At 35.3% G+C, this 23187-nt stretch overlaps 1 pseudogene; it reads right to left on the minus strand.

Annotated features, from left to right (window-relative positions):
- Positions 1-1511: 1511 nt before the first annotated feature.
- The window catches only part of LOC149221682 (putative pentatricopeptide repeat-containing protein At3g25970), a 67086-nt pseudogene continuing 45410 nt past the window's right edge, over positions 1512-23187 (minus strand).

Here is a 23187-nt window from a genome sequence, read left to right on the forward strand (position 1 = left end):
TAGCGCTATTTTTTTCGGGACTAGATATCCCTCTGCAATTGAAGGAAATTTCCTTCATGGTGGGAACACTGGAGGAGGGATTTGTGCTCTAAGGACCCTATCTAATGAAAGTTGTTTCCTAGAAACCACCTCTAACCCATCCTTCTGTTTTGGTTTGGACAGAGAGGACGGTCTACCATGGGTGGGTTTCAAGGCAGAGGGGAATGGAGAAATGCAAAGGCCAATGGCATCTGTCATAGTTTCTTGGGTGTGAGAGTGGAGATGGTAGTGATGAGGTTCAGGGGTAGTCCCAAGGATGGAGATCTCATGCGCCTGAGGATTGGACGGAGTCTCAGTAAGGGGATGGGGATCCAATTGAGTAATGAGGGGGCTGATCTAGAGGTTTGAGCAGAGGGTAGAATCAGGGATTGTCCCAAGATGCAGAGGACTAGATGAAAGAGCAGATGATAATTTAATAGATGCAGAGAGTAAGGAAGGACAAGACATACCCGAAGAAGGCGCTCTGCCAGCGGCCACCTTGGACTTGGTCAGTGGAGGTGAAGGTGACCGAAGGGGCACAGTCCCATGCTTCTTTGACATCTCCGGGTTAGGTCTGGTTCCATCCAGATCAATGTTGATCATATCGGCTTCATCCGATTATTCCTTCCGCGTCTGTGTTCCCTCAACAGATGTGGGTTTCCCTCTGGACCCCGATTTATTTTTTGTGAGGAGAGGGCAGTCCTTGTAGAGATGTCCGACTTTATGACATCGTCTGTAGTGGAAGGGAACCCCTTCATAGTCCAGGATCTATGTCCGATCATAATTTCTCCAGCGAAGGGTAACTTTTTCTTGCAAGCCTCCTCTGATATCTAGGTGCACCAATAGTCTCGCATAGGCCATGACTCGTATGGAAAGGTAGGATCTGCCATAATCCAGGTAAGTTCCTAGGGTATTTCCAATTCTTCTGAAGATTTCCTCGATCTAGAAGTGCGAGGCAGGCCAGGTAGTCTAACCCAGATTGGCTTTGCCTCGAGCTGTTCTCTGTCAGGATCGAACAACGGGCTCCATCTCCTTAGCATGACCGGAGCTTGTTCGATGTGCCAGTAGGATGATAGAACCCAATTTGTGTGGTTAGTTCATGCAAATCTAAGGGAAAACTAGCCGCAAACAAAGGTTTGGACAATAGGCAGGTCTGCCAAGTGATGGCCCCATATTTCAGCTACCCATTGTTTCAGTCTAGCTGCAGAGTAGGTCCTTCCTCTGACTCTTCCTACCAGGACAGTTGCTGCCATATCCATGGTGTCCTGCCACTGGAAATCCTCTTCCTAGTCAATGAAAACATCCTGTGTCTTAGGCTTAACACACCTTTGCTTCTTTCCCCGGGACGGCTCCGCAATCTCTGCTTGTTCAGGGTGATCTTCAGGGCGAGGGTTTGGTGGATTAGGGTTAGGGTTAGGGTTTGAAGGCAACTGTTTAGATTCATGCGGGTAGGCATCCGGGAGGGGGGGAATAGTGGTGTAGCTTCCTGACGGCTAGGTCGGTTCCTGGGGAGGGAAGGAATGCGAAGGGAGGGCTTCACTGAGCGGGGAATGAGGAGGGTAGTGAATAGCCACAAGGGGATGGAGGGAGGATAGGCCAGAGGATTCAACCGCTTGTACAGATGTGGAGGGGCCGGGGTTAGTGAGATGGGAGGACGACATTAGGGAAGGCGCGGAGAGAGACGGCCAAGTCACAGGTAGCTCCGAAAGGTCGATCACAGAGCCGGGTTGTCCCGAAAGTGACAGAAGAGGGGCAATTACCTCCGAGAGCTCACTACTGAATGGAAAGTGCACATCGCTATTAGACGTCTACCGAAGATGGAGATGCCCTCGAGGGGGTCCTATGAATAGTCTATTAGGTCGCCCTCCATGTTGCTCCAAGGTTTATGCCTGCTGTCATTGTGAACCGAAGTAACCGACATAGGCTGAACCGAAACCCTGCAAACACAATACCGCAAAACCACATTCACAAGCTCAAGTCGATGGGGGTAAGATGGAGGTCGAAGAGTAACGGGGTTCCCATGCAAGTTACGACCAGGACTGCGATGGAATACAGTCCGCGTCTGCGCCTAGGCCCATACGTACAACCGGATGGACTACCCCGTGTCAGGTCGTGGGCGTGCCAGCCGTTCCTGCATCCTCTTCACCATCGAGCTCCTTCAGTCCCCAGACTGTTTGGTTTCCTCCTTTGATTGCAGTTATTTGACACTTATATATATATATATATCTCAATTTTTTTCATGTTTATGGACTTAATTTATATGTTGGCATTGATGTGTATATTTTTAGGTCATGCTAGATATATTCATTTAATGTGATTGTAGATAGATGTGTATGCGATAGAAATTATTTGACATGAGATGTATATTAATTTAAGGATGTGTGTCGTGATGATGTTATATTACAATGTTTGTGTTTTGTTAGATGTGATCACGATGATTTTGCCTTGTTAGGTTATTAGATTTGTGTGCTAGCTAATGACGTTTATATGTGCTAGAGGTGTATATAATTAGATGATGGTAGTGAATTCAAATGTGTATCTTAGATGATGTTTATGTTTGTTAGATGGTTATCATCATGATGTTTATTTTTATGAAATAATATTTATTATAGATTATGTATTGGAAAACTTATATCAAAATTTTATATATGAAATTGCATGCAAAACAACTTGCTTTAAAAAAATTGCAAAGATATTTTTACAAATTACAAATTTTAGTATGGTTGAAACTATTATTGGAAAATTATGATAAATATTTTTCTATTGCTTAGACAGTTCATTCATATTCATTCTAAATTAATTAGTAAAATATTTCAATACTCACAGGGAAAAAATAATTATTCGTAAAATAATTTAGTTAGTTCTTAATAAGACTAAAATGTGTAACTCGTTCAATTTTTAATATAAAAGATTAATAACAATAAAAGATTCAAAAATACAATTTAACCAATGAAAAATCACACTATGGTCGATCTATATATGGAGATAGAAAACCAGTACTATAGATCCATTTTAATCACATATTTATCAATCACTAAAAGAGATTAAGTCTTTTGACATGTACATCTTTTTTCAAGTTTTACATACTAAAAAGATATTTTCATATAATGAGATTTGATCTAGCTATTGGTAGATCCATTATTAAGATGGATCTATGTTGGTTTATAAAATTCGATCTATTGTTAAATTCAAAAAACTTAAGTCATAATTTTTTATAATTAATTTAGATTTAATATAACTTAAAAACTTATATTTTTATAAAATTTAATTTATCGGTGAAGTATAAGTTTTCAAGCAAATTAAACTTAATATTTATAGCAACTCTTACCAATTTAAATTAGAAATTTCTCTCTCTAAAGATGAGGATAAAAAAATGTAAAATAAGGCTTTTGAAGTTATCTGTAGTTGGAGGTTTGCTATATTGGGAGTTCTCCGTTAAAGAGGTCAGTGAACATTTTTTTAGTAATAAAGATATAACATTTTGGTGCTATTGTGGTTCTTTATTTTCTATTGTATTGGTTTATATATCTCTTTTTAAAAATGAATATGAGTTAAATAATACAAAAATCATATTATATTAGATTTAAACTTTTGAGAAATAATATATTTGAAGATTTCTTAATGAACAACTCAAGAAATATTATTTTTTCCACATACTTATCATGAGATAGTCACTAAAATTCATGTTTTCACATTTCTCCTAGCTAATATTACATCATGTTCACAATGATAAAGACATGTCTACTTTAAATAATTTACTTATAAATACATAAAAATAGATATTTATTTTACATAATCTAAATAGGAAATAAAAATGCATCACCAAGTCTATTAGAAAGTCAAACAAATGCCTCTTAATCACCATCACATTATTTATCATTTAATTCTTAGCCATAAAATATTTATTAATTCAACTTTTATTTATAATTACCATTGAAAAGAAAAGTCAAAATTGTTCCATTATCCATGAAGAAAAAATTAAAACCTCTCATGCATCCATGTAAGCCCATTTGTTTCTCTTATGGTCCATAAAAAGATGTAATCAACATTTTATACATGCATAAGACCTCCTTTTAGTTTACATAATGTTGCAAGAATTGGAATTTAAATATAGTAAACATGACTTTACCTCTCATGTCAAGAATTTAATATTACGTATTAATACACAACTTTTTCATTGTTAAGGTCTTCATAGAGTTATCACTACATGATTTATATTGATTTTGAACTAAACAAGAAGAAACTTTATGTGAATTGATTAATAAACCAATACGTATCTAAACTGAGAATAAATCTTCAATGTTCTTTCTAAATTCACTATTTTCTCATTTTGGTTATATTTTTCTCATTTTCCTATTTGAGAAGGATTGTGACCTTGAATCATTATTATCATAGATATTGCACATAATTGGAAATACTTAGTTTTAAGTGTAAAAATGTTTCCACTGCAAAAAAACGTGTAAAAATGTTTGCAAATCTTACAAATTATATAAAATGCCAACAAGACGAATGCAAAACAATATAATTAGCGAAATAAAGAAAACGAAAACATACAAAAATAGTATAAATGATGAAATAACACAAGTACATATCACTCTATGTTGTCATCACCCTGATTGTCTTCCTTGCTTGGCATGATAACACAGTTGTTCTCAAAAATATGTTTTGATCTAGGGTCATGTCTTAATACGAATCACCAATCCCTATCCAACACATATGGGTAAAAAAACACTTGGTTGTAATGTTTTGGGAAAACATAAGGCTCCCTAGCTTCATGCCACATCTTTCTAGAGTTGATAGATATCAACCCACTATCACGATATTCCTTTACATTATTCCAATCAAAGGTGTCCCACCACTTGCACCTAAAAATAACAAATTGGAATGAAGAGAAGTCCACTTGAATGATCTCTTGTATCTTTCCAATGTAACCTAACATCCCTTGCATTAATTTTTTATTGTGGTGGCTAACACGACTAAATTGGTCGAATTAGACTTGCACTCCACATTCTTGTGTCATGCATCCATCATTAGCATCCTCTATGCGAAAATGATGTCCATATGCCCACATAGATGGGAACAAATGCACCTATAAAAAAAATATCAAGTGTCATGTGTCTAATAATTTGAACATAATCAAAAATATATATATGTTACAATTCAAAAGTGCAGTATGAAGTTAAAGATGTATAGAAAGAGATTATAATTACCAAGTTGTTGCGACAATCCCTATGTTTAGTGCATCCTCTTAACATGCGGGTAACAATCAGATGCACCATATTTCTCTCTTACTTGATCAACAACCCAACTGTTAGGGCATGTCATTGACATATTTTCTTTTAAATGATTAGGATAATGCACACTTCTATCATTGAACCATTTGAATTCTTTCCTGTCACTGTCCCATTTCCTCCTCTTCTCTTTGTACAATGCGACCCATGGTTGTGTCACTTCCATATTATAAAGAATGAATTTGTTGATGGCTTTAATTTCTGAATTCACTAATGAAATAAAACCAACAAATATAGTATGTATGAGGTCAAAATATGTATTAATATGAAGTGTAGTGTGAATAATTAATGTGCATAAATTTGACAAATGATAAGCCACTTACTCTTTATCATGCACCTCTTTCCATTTGTTTGGAGAAGATCCCCTTCCCTTTTGTCTTCATCCCTTTCGTCATCCCAAATCGTGGCACCTAGTGTGTTATTGATCTTCTTGATGTATTCACTGGCATAATATAAAGCCTCATATGATATATACCCCTCTGCCATAAACCCCTCAGGTTTTTCCCTTTTTCAAACAAAACCTTTCCATTTCTTCATGTACCTCTCTAAGAAAAACATCCAATGACAAGAAGCCACCCCAACTAATTCAACCTCATATACTAGGTGAATTCCATGAAACTCGTCAACAATTCCTTCTCAAACATACAAACAATCTCAACTATCTCTTGGTGCCACTGTGGAATTATAGGCATATGAATCTCCTTTGATGTGATCCAATGTACAAATGCAAATAATTTAGACATGGCACGTCATAGGTCTTGGGGGAAGTCATGGTTCACAAACCCACACACGAAAATAGGATAATGGCACTGCACAATAAATAATACATTATACAAAAAATAATTATAAAATATCCCATTGCATAAAAATTAAAAAAATTAAAAAATCATGTTTTTGACATACGTACTCTTAGAAGGTTCAAATAGTCATTGGATTTCAACCTCGAAAAATGATCTTCCACAATGAAGCAACGTCGTAGTTAAGACCCAGATAAAGAATACACCCTCACACTCAATACAACTTCCTTTGCCAAAGAAATATCATATTTATTTAAAATCCATGGGACATCACCTTCTTTGAAAGACCATGAGGGACTAACCTCTCCTCTAGTTTCTTGTCTTGGCCAATGTTTCTTTTTAGTTTTTAAGAAATAATATATCTCCTAACATCCAATGTGTCATTTTATTTCGATGATATGTGCCTCCATAAATAAGATGAAACATTTTTAAATATATGCACATGATCTAGTAAGTGGGAAATCTTAAGATGCTTCCAATATGGGAGCTCATAAAAGACAAATTTCCTTTTCATCCCAATGGGAAATTTCTCAACATAGGTGTTAAATAATTCTGGATCATCAAAAATGGGCTCCCTATTTGAATCAAACATTTATGCAAACTCCTTCCCCTTCTCTCTCTCATATGCTTTAAGCCATTCAATTGGTGTCATTATTGAAGGCCTTTGGGTTCTCTATGGTTTACCATTGAAACTGGATGTTTCTCTTCTGTAAGGGTTTTCTTCTGGGAGGAATACCCTAGAGTAGTTATACACTGGCTTTCATAGCCGGTTAGACCACCTAGCCTTCAGAGAAGGTCCACAACATTTTTATCCATGATACCCTTTTGTTACAAGATATATTAAATTATTGTATATAGGCCGACACATTAGCTACCATGAAGATTAGAAAAATTGCAGTGAATTAAGTTAAATATATATGAAACAATATTGTTACATATATAAACAAATCAATAAAAATGTAATTTACCGGAGAAAACTCCTAACACTGGATAATCATGTACAATGTAAGGACATATTCCATACAATGTAAAACTCCTCTATGTTGTGATGGGTCCTGATACATCGTACACATGTAGCCCTTCCCATAATTGCTTCAATTCATCTACCAATGGTTGTAAGTAGACATCCATATTTTTCACTTGTCTTCTACCAGGGACTATGAGAGTCAACATAAGATTTTCATTTTTCATAGACAACCATGGGGGGATATTGTTGTTGACTACTACTACATGCCAAACAAAATAGTTGGTGTTTTGGAGGGAATATAGGTTGACGTCATCCATGGCTATGCTGAGTCATACACTTCGTACTCCATCCTTAAATTTTTCAGGCCATCTTTCCTCTAGATGCTTCATGGTTATTGAATATGTTGGGATTCACATAACTCATGACTCACTTCTATGTGAGGCATGTCATCCCTGAAACATAGCTAATTCTTTGAAAAAAAAGAGCATTTGAATCCTTGGGATTATAGACATGTGCCTCAATATCTTATGAGGAGGACCATGTGATTTACATGTTTTTTTTTAATTACTTTATCTGTCATGCCCACATTCCAGACATATCTCTTTATTTGCATACTCTCCTCTATATAGAATATAATCATTCGTACATGCATGATATGATATGTACCCAACATCCAATATTTTCAACAATTGATTTTCCTATTCACATCTACCCTCTCTTTGAATAACCTGCAGTTGGTGGGGAATATAATTGTACACTGTCAATATTTAACATTCGTAAAATTGACCATTTTTAATATTGATTGTTTGACAATAGTTCTCAAAATATAGGGGACTTGATTGATCATGTAGGTGAACTACCTCAATATTTTTGAGAAACATGCATTTGAAATGCCAAATTTTTCTTTCAAGTTGTACAACAACATCATTGCCCCTAACTGAGTAGACTTTGACTTGCCGCCAGGTCCAAAGAGAGGGCTAGCGGAAGCAGATTTCAAGCTTTCGAATAACATATCAATGACATGAGCATCATCCTCTAGCTCTTCATTCTGGAATGCATCTAACAACATTTCCTCCATGGAATTCGTATCTCGTAAGTAATCATCCATACCAACCTCTATTTGATTGCCTCCATTGCCAACTTGTGATGAAGAACTACTATTGTTGTATTCATTCCTAATTGGTGAATCTGGAAATAGTGGGAATTGAATAGGTGGTTGATTCAACCATTCATTGTATGATTCATCTTCGAGTCTTGATCTTAGTGCAACCTTCTTTCAAGTTTACGTTGTAGTGGGGTGCACTGGAAGGTGGTAGGTGGGTCGCTCATCATAACTAGAATCCTAATTTCAAAAAATATTGAACGTCATTAGTACAATATCAATGATATTAGTAAGCATGTCAACGCAATTAGTTTATTGAAATTACATTATACCAAACAATTATTACCATCGTTGATTCATGATTGCAGCTGGAAGATGCCATGTTCTAATTAGCAGGGTGAAAAGGTTTTCCATTTTCATCTACCAACTTCTTGCGATATGCTACTCCTAATTAGAGGTTTCAACATTTTTGAAATGGAGGAATAGTTTCTGAATTTGAACTCGATTATGAATTAGGATCCTGCAACTTTGGATACATTTTTATTCAAATTGACATGGATTAAAAATAAATAAATTCAATTCGATAATTGAAATATAAATAAAATATGAAATTACTCGAGATGGAAAGGAAGAACTCCACAAAGGAATATGATCAGCAATATAGAATGATCTGGGATTTGAAGGATTGACCATTTGCATATATTCTTGAGATTTTGTCCCTCCATTTAAGAAAAATCAGAAATAAAATTTTGTGTGTATATCTAAAATTAATTTCGAGAACCATATAACCACAATCTAAATTTCAATATAGTTTTCAGCCTTTTTCAAGAATAAGGCTACTTAAAGCGGAAAATGTATACTATGAACTACTGTAATTTATGTGGATGCGTCCTAAAGGATAATTTGATATTAATATGCCATTTTATGTGAAAATAAAATTTCAGATAGCTTTTAAACTCTACCGGTGTGCTTATTAGAACAAATTGCACAAATGCATTTAAATCATAACAACATCGGGGTGTTCAAATAATACTCACAACGATTTTTGACATTTTGAAAAATACAAAATATGTTATCATATCGATGCTCTTGTACAAAAACACGCTGATGCGTTTAAATAAAAACAACATGGGTACACACCTATTTCTGGGATTTCGAAAATAAAAACGAATTCTACCATGTTGGTGTGCTTATAACAATTACAACACTGATGCATTTAAATACAAAGTGCACCATTACATTAAAAGATTAATTGCATAGTTTCAGAATTTCAAAAAAAAAATATCATGTTGGTGAGTTGAACAAATTTGGCGCCTAAACAATGTCATTGTGCTTTACTTGTAAATGCATCAATGATCTTTACTATCAAACACACTGATGTTTGGTTTAAGTGAAAAAAATGCGATTTTTTTTTTGAATTAAAAAAATAAATGACAATTGGTTTTTTGAAATCTAATTTCATAAAGCCTTTTAAATAGTAAAAAATTGTTCACTATTTCATTATTTTTCCCAAAATTTCAAGGGAGTGATTTTCAAGAGAGATATGCTAAGAGAGTTGTGCAACAAAAAAATAATTTGGAGCGACATAACTATTCAGAAGATTAGAAGCTGAAAGGTATGGTGATTTACTCAAAACTATGCATAGTAAAAAATTTAAATTTTATTGTTGATTTTACTAGTAAAAATATTTAGAATTTCTGTTAGAGTTTAATTAAAAGAGAGATCATTTACAAGAGAGACACACTAAGAGCAATATGGAGCAACAAAATATTTTGAAACCACAGAAAGATCAGAATTTGAAAGGTATGGTGATTCACTCAAAACCTTGGATAACAAGATTTTTAAATTTTACTGTTATTTTTTTTTACAATTTATGTTAGATTTATTTACAATTCAAAAAAAAAAAAAATAATAATAATAAAATTAAAACCCTATATAATAAAAAGTTTACTATTGATTTTACTAGTAAATCTTTTTACTATCTCTATTCCTATTAAAATTTAATTAAAATTTAGAAAGAAAAATAATTAAAAAAAATTAAAACCCTGTATAATAAAAAGTTTACTATTGATTTTACCTGAATTTTTTTTACGATCTCTATTCCTATTTAAATTTAATTAAAATTTAGAATTAAAAAAACAAAAAAATTCAATATTTACCTTAAACCCTTGCTTCTTCTTGCTTATGTGACTGTAAAATTTCACCATAGGGTTTAACTCCCTCTACCATTTCAAAATTAGGGTTTTTCATTTTAGATATTTTAGGTTTAATTGGTTTGTGTACTTACTATATATAGGGTGTTTGACATGTAAATTGGGGGGACCACTTATTGAATTAGATCCAAACCCTGTCGGCCCTGTCCGTTTAAAAAACAAATAACGTATGTTTTGCGGTGCACTAATGTAACATAATGCACGATGTGCCCTGTGTAATACAACACATCGATGTATTATAAACCTATTGGTTTTGTCCAATCTGTGCATCGGTGCTTTCAGTGTAATATAACTCACCGACGCGCCTTTTCCAAATAGCATCATTAAGTCATTATGGTGCATTTATTGTTACAAATCGTGCCATCATAATTCAAAATTAATTAAAAAAAATATTTTTCATTGACGGTGCTGAACAATTAAATGCCCAGTGCGTTTAATGGCCTAAACACATTGGTGCATTTTTTCAAATAAACACACCAGTTACTAGAGATCTTTTTGGTTGCAATTTTTATTTATTTTTGTATAAAATATATTTAATGGCTTATGTATTGAATGGTACATGTTTTATATTGACAAAAAATGTTTGAGAATGTGTTAAGTGACAAAAATTTTGATCGACACAATGATAACACATCGAAAAAAGAAAAGAAGACAAATTCTTTGTAAATTCTTTACAAAACTAATATGTTTGAACTATATGTAAGTTTAACTAATATATATTGGTCTATGTGTATCATGCAGAGCAACAAAATGAAGAAGGTCAATATGATTATTTCTAATCTAAGTGCAAAAGAGTGTAAAAGCTTGATAGAAAAATTACAAAGAGATGAATCAAGTGAATGAAAAATACTATTCAATATGATATTTTTTTTGAATTTTCATTAATAATATACTTAAGAATATTAGATAACATGTTTCAAACAATCTATTAATTCATATATGTTTAATGTACTAAAGGGAGAAACAATGAAGAAAAAGATCAATGTCATTCTAAAAAACAAAATTATAGAACATGTAAATGACGATGAATTGATCCTTAGCTCATCTAGAATGGCGCTGGAGGTTAATGAAAAGGGGAATTATTTTTACAAAACTAGTAGGGATCTAGTGGAATGAGCGTATAGACATACTTTCCACTTACAATGCAAAAATTAGTCCAATGATTCCAAGAACCAAATTATTTCTAAAGTATAAGAAGCATTTCTAAAGCAATGGTAATTGAGACATGTCAAACTTGCAATAGCAAAAACATACAAAAACAAAAAAGAATCATTCAAAAGGTAATATTCCTAATTAAAACGATTTTCTAGATATATATATATATATATATATATATATATATATATATACACACCATTCATTTATTAATATCAATTTTGTTATATTTAGTTTTTATATATCAATATAAAAATAGTTTATTACTTTTTTAGGAAAATTATGAAAATCCAAAATGATCAAAGAGCTGATATACGAAACATGCTAGTAGGAATGTCTAAAAAAGTGTACAAGGAGATGGTCAGAGAAATGGACATAATTGCATCACAAGGGGAGCCATTTCAACAACAATGTGCTTCAAATGTATGTAATCATGATTGACATTGTACATATAAAAAAATAATTTAGCATTAAATAGTAAATTTCAAGTATGTTTTTGCAGAAAATAAAACAAAATGGAACTTATTCAGCACATAAAACAGGGTAACAAGGAAGAAAAAGGTTGATATCAAAGTTTTTGAGTAATTGTTAATATTTCCTTATAACAACTCAAGGTTTTATTTTTGTATATTTTCAGTTGTTTTACAGCAACCATCCTTGAATGTATTAAAATAGGTGCTAACATACAAAGAAGAGCCATTGGAAGAATTGATTGACATTGGGTTAAATATGGGTTGTGAGTATATGTTGGCTTATCAAAAATTAATTGTGGAATTTGTAAGTATCTATGTTGTTTTACTTCTTTGAGTATAGAACAAAAAAAATCCTTTATATTAAATCTATGAATTATAATGGGTTTTAAAACACGCAGGAAACAAAGTATGGAACTATGCTAGTAGAAGACTTGTTGCAACAAAGCATGATACATGCTTTTGAAATCATGTGTACAGTTTATGTGTCACTTCTTCCTATGGTACATTGTTATTCGATTTACAATGATGCCTATTATTTATTTCAATTTTCATTATCCTCACCAATGTAGATACACTCATTACACTTTATTTTTATGTTTGTAGATGGAACAATATCAAGAAGATGAAAACAATTGATGCACTCAACAAAACATTCATTCAAATAACCCAAGTCATGGACGTAGCTCGAGAACTGACAACGTTTCCAATGAAGAATGATGATCTATTTGGATATCAATGCAACCTGTTGCATATTTTCAAATAATTGTCTGTGAAAATCAGACATTTTGTTTAAATGTAATGGACATAGTGTCCGATTGAAAGATAAGGGGTTATCAATAACAATCCCATTTTGTATGGCACAGAGCCTCTTATTGATATATAATAAAATACATTTTAATTTATTCTATTGTGTTATCTAATGTCATTGTTAAATATAACACCCGTGATTAAATATATGGATGATTAAATATTATAATGAAGAGATGTGAAATATGATAATACAACAAATTAATCCAAACATCATATACAAATGCACTAATCAAATTTTAATTTATACAAATCTTGTTATAAGATATATGTCGATTTTTTGATGAATAACAAATTTAAAAATTTACAATAATTCCACTGTCACAGGTCGATGTTTCCAAAAAAGAGAAAATTTCATACAAAAATGTTGAGAAATATTGGGCATAACAATTAGGTCATTTCTTTTTTAATGATCACTTCTTGTGAATTGTTTTACTTCATTATATTAGGATCTTCTCTTTTAGTTAGATTTTCATAGTGTTCATCAAACAACTACCAAAGAATAAACAATAAAGAGACAAGAGACATAGAATATAGGTGATCATCCACGTCCAAACCTCTATAATTTGAGATGAAAACCCACACAAATTCTTCTTCGTATAGAGACTTCAATTGACGAATACCAAGACCATGACCTAAACTCTTGACACAACAACCTCTCCAAGACCAAGTCACAAGCATTCTTGTTTGATTTCTTCCTTGAGTAAATGATGGTCAAACTTCCTTCCCTCCTTCACTATCTCAATTATTATATGGATTTTGGTTCCTTGATTCAACTCTAGAATTCTCGAACCTACTTCATAAGTCCTAGATATAACATACGAGAGAGATAAACACCTTGATTCCCTTCACTTTAGATGGATGTTATTTCTCTTTTAACTCGGATAGAGAATCACCTTGTTCTTCTTCAAAAATTGTCTTCTTAATATTACTGTGGTATCTCTTTCTTCTTGCAGTAGGTAGCAGTAGATTCTCGCATGTGTGGAGTGTACATAACCCAAAAACAGACCCATAAAAAACACTAAAGACTTCACTGTTCCTTTCCTTCTCTTCGCTGGTTATGAGGCTCCTTTCCTAGTGATTTTCACACTCCTTATTGCAGACTTCTTTTTCTAAATTGCTTGTTCACAAATGAAGGCCGGGTTGCCTATTTATAGTGATTCATCCATCAAAATAAGCGGACTTGAGTTGTAGGTGAGCTAACTTGCCATTCTAGAAGAATCCTTAGGCCAACATGAAGAGAATCTTGTGACAAGGTCTTGGAGGGATAATAAATTTTATTTTACAATGAATTACATGCCCAAAATGGGTCTTCAAAGTATGACATTGACTCTATCAACTTTATGACTTGATGACCAAACCTAATAGCTCACAATGGGAGCTTTATCTAAAAATAAAATTCCTTGATCATGAAACCCATGATTCAGTAATTTTATTTTTCTTCTTTACATCAATTACATAAAATCATAATTACACATGTCATTAAGGATACTGAACCTAGTTACACTTTTCAACACTCCCTCTTAATTAGGGAGGTATTCATAACCCATACAGGGTACTTGGTCATTATCAATTTGAAGAATTCTCATAAGAAGAGTCAGATTGGTAACCCATCTATATAGCATCATATCATCCAACACTGTCACATAGCAAGGCCTTGACTAACCTCTCTATCTCTCCATAATATTAGAGCACAATGTTGGGGAGACCAATGATGTATAGACACCCTCATCATTATCTCTCTTGGAACATGCCCCACCCAGGTTCTCTCAGAGTATGTTCCACCAGGACTATTCTTATCTTGGATTCCTAGTCCTCAAAGAATATTGATCCTTCACTACTACTCTTATATTGGATGCCACCCAATCCTCCATTTTGTCTTCCTAAGTGAAGGCAAGAATGATGTATCTATCTATCCCTCTTAATTAGGGAGGATATATCTATTCCAATGAAGGAATGTACTCATTCCTACAGAAGGAATGTACCTAAGCTCCCTCTTTGCTTAGGAATTTGCTTCCAAGTTACTACCAAGTTAGAAACTTTTTTCTAGACTCCCTCTTAATTAGGGACCTACAACGGCTCTTTAGGTGTAGATCACGGGATAACCATTTGCTTGAAGAACTCCTCACGATGTCATGAACTTATTTTATTTATTCAGGAGTCTTCATGTTTTTGGAACTTCTTCATAGGGCACAAATGGTCCATCACTTTCATCCATGAGTCAGTCATGTCATTATTTCTTTCATCGAAAAGTGATCCATCAGTTCCATATGTGACCTTCCTTCATGCCATGCTTTTTTTCTCATGCCATGTTTCCTTAAGGATCTTTCATCCTACTACATGGACACAATGGTGGAAGATATCCATCGCTCTTCCCTGGGCAGCTCTGCATCAACCCATCCATATATCATTCAAAAATAAGTAATGAACATTAAATCAAGATTACCTTTGTGACGGTCTTTCATCATGACATATTCTAGTTTGCATCAACATCCTGCATACAAATTGACACACTTTTATATATATATATATATATATATATATAATGTCAAGGGTCTCTTTCTTTTTCAAACTTCATCAGAGTCTTCATATATTTCATGGAGATAATCTAGTCAAATATCTCAGTCCTCATATGTTGATTTCCTTTTCCATAGCTGCATATTTCATGATCTCTTCCTTTCTTTCTTCACACATTTCCTTCTAGAAACTTCTAGTCATAGTTCCTCCAATTTTTTCAACCACCTCATATTTCATATGAGGACATATTATGTTTATTTCATCTAAACAATGTATGACCCATGCCTTCCTGAATCCTTTCAAAGTAGTATATCCCTTCTTTTAATCATGCTCTCAAGATAGAGTATTTATACATGTTACCTGCAACCGTATAATATGACTACAAATATCGAACACAAGCATACATACCTTATTTTCCTTTAGATCATCTATACTTACTTCAACAACTTCCTTGATTGAAATAACTTCAATTCCTTGATCTACTTTACTTCTTTTGTCATCATACTATCATCCCATGAATTCCCACAAGTTGGAATTCTTGATGAAACACTTGCTTCCTCTTGATTTGGTGAACCTTTCAATGAGCCAATAAAGGATGTTGAGTATCCTCATCCAACAGATGTTTCTTTTTGACTGATGTATGATGAGCTTTGTACTAGATGATTTTTTCTTCTTTTTCCCATAAGTACCACTTATGTTTCTAATGAGGTTACCAAGAGCTATATCCTCCCTTAGGTGATTGCCATAGACATCAACTATATTTCATGAGTTCACGAGCTCTCAATTTTAATGATTTTATGATGCCATGATGCATCCTATCATTTACCTTAGTGATTCATGAAAACCATATCTTACAATAGAAAACTTTAAAATAACTAGGTGAGGAAGACTATCTCCATCATAGTATAGATCTCTTACTTCCTCTTTCTTGGACTTCTTTTCAGCGTCCTCCACTTATTCAATGATATGAAATTCTTCTTTTCCTATTTTGTTATTGTTCTTCTTGAGCTTAGGACAGTCTCTTTTGTAATTCCCATATTCTTGACATCTATAGCTTTTAACCTTAGCTAAGTTCTTCTTCTTTTTTTGAGGACCAAGTTTCCCATAATTTCCTCTTTTCTTTTCCACAACTACATACGCTTGATTTTGCTCACTTGATCCCACATCAATTTTAGCCTTCAGCCTGGTTTCTTCAATCTTGCATAGTGACCATAGATCCTAGAATGGAGTAGCTTCTTTCTTCCCATAAATACTTGAAGTAAAGTTACCCCACTCCTCTGGTATTGCATTTAGTATTATAGTGGTACTTGGAATTAATGGAGAAATGTAGGCTATTCTAGAATGTATTATTAGATGTTTGTCGAGATTATGGTGTCTCAGTCAAGTTGTGAGGTTTTTTTAGGATGCAGATCCTATTTATGAGGAAGTTTTTCCAAATCCTCAACAAAATTGTAACCTTATATATGTATGATCTTTCTTGCTAATGTATAGTAGAGTGCGTTGAGTGCAAGAACTTTCTAGGTTGAGCTGGTCTCACCTGGAGTTGCACATTTCTTTCATGTCTGGTTCTTTCCTAAATTTTAGTTCGTATCAGAGAATCACATGAAATATGTGTAAGTTTGAGTAGAGGTCGAATACTGTGAAGATGATTTGACATTCGTGGATTTGTTGTTATTTGAGGAGGCCAGGCCAGGCACTATACGAATTGGAAGGTTGTGAGCAGCCAAAGTTAGTGAATATTGTGGTCTGCTTATACATTAGAGTGGCATCCATTGTGGGAGAAGACTAATTCAAAGAAGAAATAGATTGGAATTAACCATAGGAGTAAGTTTATTTAGTCTTCTCGTGAGTGCTCTTCATGCAGTCTGATAAGTCTCTTAGAAGTTTTTTCCGCCCAAAGCACCGTGCACATAGATCAAGGAGGAAGAGAGGTATGGTGAACCTTAGAGAAGAGAGGCAACAAGTCTGACATTGTTACTAGGGAAGAGATCATCCCACGAAGTCTTAGGAAGGCTGAGAGAAGACTGGTCAAAGTCTGTATGCATGGAAGGCCGTGAGTGTGGAGCCAGGCAGCGTGAGAAACCATGTTGGAACTAATTTTTTTTTTTTTTAATCTTGGGACTTTTTTTGTGTGTTGTAGATCCTAATTGTAGATATAGTGCACAAATATTCCATTCAATTTTGTTTGAAGAACATATCCTTAGAGCCAATTTGGTACCCATATGGAGAGCTGTCTGCATGTCCAGGTGGAGAAATGATCATTAAAGTCAATCTGGTGCCCAGGTCGAGAGCCGATCTGCGAGCTTGGATCGTGTGAGATTGCTCCATCATGGAGTTAGTGGCCATCCATTGTTTAGATAAGTTGGTCACAATTTGGTGTTGCTATCACATTGTTCATTGGTGAGCGTATGAAAATTTCTTCCAAGCTGTATTGAGCATTTGTGTGACCTAGAGTCGACTGTGGTGTTTTGGTGCAACTGCGTGACATATGGAGGGTTAAACTGTGCGTGGTGTGGTGACCTGTGTGTGGAAATGCTAGAGTAAGAGGAGAAGAGCTTGACCTGCTTGAGTCAAGATATGCCAAATCACCTTGCGAGTGTGTTGGATTTTGTTGCAATAAGTCGAGGGCCCATGATCTACATGTGACGGGGATTTGCAAGTAATATTACAGATGTACGTTTTGTGTGATTTGGAATATTGTGCATGAGGTATGGCTAGCAGAGAGGCTAGGTGAGGACCAGCCAGATTGTGTGGTGCGGTGAGAGTGGATATTTAGAGTTGGAGCTGGAGTGCAAGAGGAGCCAGTTGCATTGCTTGAGAACCGCAAATAATTATAATGGATTCGAGATTTTAAGCCTATGTGGCTTGATCATCCAGGGTGGCTCGGTCCTGTCACTAAGTAGTGATCAATTGCAGTGAACCCGATGAGGAAGTGGGGAGCTAGATATTTGTAGATTCAAATTGATGTAAGAGCTGAGTGTTTTGAGAGCCGGTGGCAGCGGACCTGTGTGTGGAGTGGCCACCTGCATAAATAAGCACAATAACCCAGAGAAGTGCACCAATTCACACAAGAGGTATGTAGAGCATCTTGGGTCGGTTGAATTCAATTCCCATCCATTGTGAATGAGATCCATGCATTGAGGAGTAATCATTGCATGAAGGTTTCGATTGGAATGTGGAGCATTGTGTATCACTATTGGAGCAATTTTCAAGAACTATTCATAGAGCGAACATTACAGGGTTTCTTTGTTCTGTTTGGAAGAGGAAAAGGTGGCTGTTGCGAAAACCATGTGTGTGGAGTGAAGATATTATTGAATCAGTTTTTGGGACACGTTGTTAACTGATTGTATTCTAGTTTTTCCATCTCCATTTCTGGTATGTTGTTAGTCACACAATCGTAAGAGAGTACACTCTATAAGGTTTCACATCAAGAAACACGAGGATTTGAGATCTTGGTCGTCACAAAGTAGATGGATTCAGAGTTGATATAAAACCTTCATTTTTGTATATCCAACTTGTTTATTTCTACTGCTTATTTCCATATTCTAGAAGTTATTCAAATGAAAGCTTATGTTGTGGAGGTTGCAGCAGCGTGGCTATAGAAGTAGGTAACCCTTTCTTGATCATGGTAATCATCTCTAAATTGGATTGCAGTTAGTTTTTCCCTTGACCTTTAGAATTGAAGTTGAAATATTACAAATTGGAATCCACATTCTTTGGTTGGGTATGTAAACGGCTCGGTGTAGAACCCACGCAAAACACAGTGATCGTAGGACAACTTATTTTTTTGAAGAGCCCATTGAAGTGGGTCATACTCCTTCCTATGCGTTGATTATAGGAACAACTAGTGCATTGAATTTCTAGTTGATTTTGAGTTGAGTCATTATTGGTTATCTGTGAGTTAACTGGTGCGAGTACTTTTGGAGTTGTTGGAGCATTGTCAGGTTGTGAACAAATAAGATAGTACCGTGGATGGTGAACAATGTTGTGGAGTTTATTGTAGGGAGTTGACCTGCATCATGCAGACTTGTGATTGGAGTGCATCGGTATTATCCAGGTGCCTACATTAATTCAATTTTTTTTTTTTTTTTCACATTGTGGCTTCCCTCACAAATCATAGCTTGCTGGCATAACCATTTTGTTTTTTAGATCTCTTCAATTATGTCAGTATAATTTCTACTCCAAAATAATGGGTAGGAAAAGTAAAATTAAATAATTCCGAAGAGAATTTCAATAGTTTAGGAGAAAGTATCATGGGGCAGAGATGACATATGAAATGAAAAATACATATTTGAACCAGCTTGAAATAGAATGCAATGAGATAGTTGAAGATGGAGGTGTTGTTGAAAGTATTCATGTTGCTGAATGTGCCACAATTTATAAACCATTATATGATAAGGAAAATTTTTTCAGTGAAGGTTGGTTACAAATGTTACAGGAGAAGAAACTAATATATGATTTTTTAAGTAAAAAATTTCAATGTGCAGATATTAGCAGTGACATGGAAGAAATAACAAAATTTGAAGAAGAGCTACAATTCATTGAAGCATGGATTGGAACACCATGTCTTGATAAAACTTCCATAAAAGTCACAACTACATATGAAAATCAATTAATGTCAAAGACGACATAAACAATGAAGAAAGTGAAGAAGTTCATGGGATTCTTATCCAGTGGAGTCTTGAAGAAATTAGACATCACTATAGGATAATGTGGCAACATGTTATGAAACCAGCTCAAGAAAAGATAGATCAACGCCTTAGAATTCAACCTCTTCGAGGGGGAAACCTCCTTTACATTACATAAATGAATAATTCTTGGATGATACAAATGAAAAGACCTCCTTTCTATATATAGGAGTCTAAGGGGTCATAATATAATTAGAGCCTACATAACAATAATAATGTAAGGGCACAATAATAATAATAGTGGGCTTCTATGGGGAACAATAGTAACAATATGGGCACAACATGGGTACATCAATATAATAAGTGGGTTGTACTAATAACAATAAGGGGTTACAATAGTAGTATAGGGGCCTAACATGCCCCTCTCCTTCAGAAAGTGTTGTCCTCAACGCTTGAGTAGTTCTTGATGCTTCTGTATAAAATTCTTGTCCTCCCATGTGGAATCTTCAGCGGGTAAGTTCTTCCACTTGATGAGATACTTTGAAATTGATTGATTTTGTAGCTCTCGGGTTCTTGTTTCAGTGACTGCTCCAGGTTCCAATATGATTTTTCCTTCCTCTTCAATTTTTGGCAATATTGTTTGAATTGGGATCTTTTGCAACTTTTGAATAAGTGGCCATACTTCTTCGTCCTTCTTCCATTCATCCCTTGCTTTGTTTATCCAATCTAGTTGGATAATAGAAATAGCACAAAACAATGCTTCCACATCCTCATCCTTGAAGAGTCTTCCCATTCGGTAAGGCTGCCATTTTTTAAGTGCATGTAGTATTTGATGAGCCCCAATTTTTGGTATAATTTGGGCTCATTTGGCCTACTTGCTTTGCTCAAACCATTCACTTTTTACTGCTTATGCATGCATTTCTTAGTTTATTCGTGTTGTTTGTAGGAAGAAGGGTAGACACTTTATCTACGTGACTAATGCATTATGATTTCAGGTTTTTGCATTAAAAGGGAGAAAAGACCACGTGAAAAGGAGACAAGGAGACAATGAGGTGGCACTGCTGGTTTTTAGGAGAGGATGTCCACAGTCTTGGGACCCTCCTCATGATTCCCACCATAGCTCCGAGCTCCAATCCATCTCCCCACCGAGCTTAGAAGCAGCCAGCTGTTCTACAGGAACAACAGTTATAACTGTTCTACAGGAACAACAATTATGACTGTCCTACAGGATCAGCAAGTTAAACTTCAGTTGGACAGCCGAGCTCCTAAAATCAAGGACACTTGTTGGATGATCGTTTTGCATAAGTATGGAGGCCGTAGCCTTTGATAGGTTGTTGAAACTCTCGCATTACTATTGTAATTTTTGAGCACAGCTCGGTTGGACAGCCGAGCTCCTAAAATCAAGGACACTTGTTGGATGATCGTTTTGCATAAGTATGGAGGCCGTAGCCTTTGATAGGTTGTTGAAACTCTCGCATTACTATTGTAATTTTTGAGCACAGCTCGGTCTTTGTTCCTTTTTGTAAGCCAATTTGGCATGACATCAGATTATGAATAAAGAAGGCAGATTTTGATCTAGTTCTGAGTTTTCTCAAGGAGCTATATCTCTCAGGTTAGGGCCCAACCTGAGAGCAATAGATCTCCTCAGTGTTGTAATGTGTTTGCATTTCGTTCCAGCACCTTGAGTTTGTTTATTTTCACATGCAATTCGAATTCATAGTTTGGTAATTTAGTCGTTTTCATGAGCATAGATAGGACTAGTTTATGGTTGAATTGATTTCGGTTGTTTAGTTAGATTAGCAAGTGGATAATACATTGGAGCTCCAACAAAAAAGGTTGAGAAAGTCTCCACTGCCATCTCTGTTTGGAGATTGGAGTGCAGCCCATACCAGCCACAAAAATACGCAGTTCTTCACGTTATACATGCTGCAACATAGTCTCGTTTATGATAGATCTTTCCATGCACTTCACTCTTGCACCATACACCTTCATCACTGCTTCATGCACCTTCCTCTACACGCTTTATCTTGCTGATTCATTGAGTTCAGGTAGCTTAGGTTAATGAATTTTCATCTTGGTGACAGTCATAAGCCATTTGTTTCATTTACACTGCTTTTCATCATTCTATTACCTCCTTCTTCATCTTGATCACGCATACAACCACACTCTTGACCTCTGTTACGCTCTGTTATCTCCCAAACTCCTCCACTCCTCACGTAACTCCATCCTTTAGACATTTCGTTGTTATAACCTTCCATCCATCAACCCACTTCATACACTCGTTCTCCATCCTACTTCTCCACTCCCGAGCCATCACCAGCCTTATTCCTACCTTACACATCTCCCCCTACCATTCCATCACTCCTCCATCACTTCAAACACCCACGGTAGGTCATCCTGTAGCAATTTGTAGACTTCTTGTAGAAACCCCTGCGTTTCCTGTAGAATCCCCTGCAGACATCCTGTAGGAGGCCACTCACTCGGTTGCTGAGCCTCTGAACGTGAAGAACCTCTGTGGATTGATGCTAAGGATCTTGGGAACCTCTCCTAGCCTCCCCAACCTTTCCCAAGCTTTCCTTCCTTCCGCATCACATCTGCACAACCAAACCCTAATAAGCACAAAATCACAATCACTCCATCCACTTAAAGAAAAAATACAAAAACATGTCTTTTAAGATGCAAGTAGATTAGATTCATGCATTTTCACTTATTAGAGGTAATGGCATCCTTGGTAGAAGTTTCCTTCACATTCTTTGCATCATAGAGGTTAGACTAGTTAAATTAGGGTTTCCTAGGGTTTCCATGTTTTGATTTGCTTTCAGTTCATTTTTGCCAAGTAGATTAGCCTTCTTTGAGCTAGCTTTCGTCCATCATTGATAAAGCTTCTTCTGTGAGCCTATAGAAGTTGGCTTGAGCCCTAGCGGACTTGTGCCAGCTGACCAAGTGACAGCTGCGACAAGAGCTAGTACTTGTGCATACAGCACCGTCGCTTCCAAGTTTGTACGAACTACCGGGTTGATAAAATTAAGAGACAGGAAGCCCCAGGAGTTGTAGCATTATTGCTACAATACTGGAGCTCACCAGTATTGCCAAAATTTCCTTCTCATAAATAGCTTGCTTGAGATATAGCAATAAAAATACCCAATCACCTACATCAAAACACTTTTCACTATGATGTTGATCTACCTATTGTTTTGTTTGATTTTGCACCGAAGTGGC

The sequence above is a fragment of the Pinus tabuliformis genome, chromosome Q (assembly GCF_031772625.1).
Source record: "Pinus tabuliformis cultivar Carrire ecotype Pingquan chromosome Q, CPIR1, whole genome shotgun sequence".
In the NCBI taxonomy this organism is placed as follows: domain Eukaryota; kingdom Viridiplantae; phylum Streptophyta; class Pinopsida; order Pinales; family Pinaceae; genus Pinus; species Pinus tabuliformis.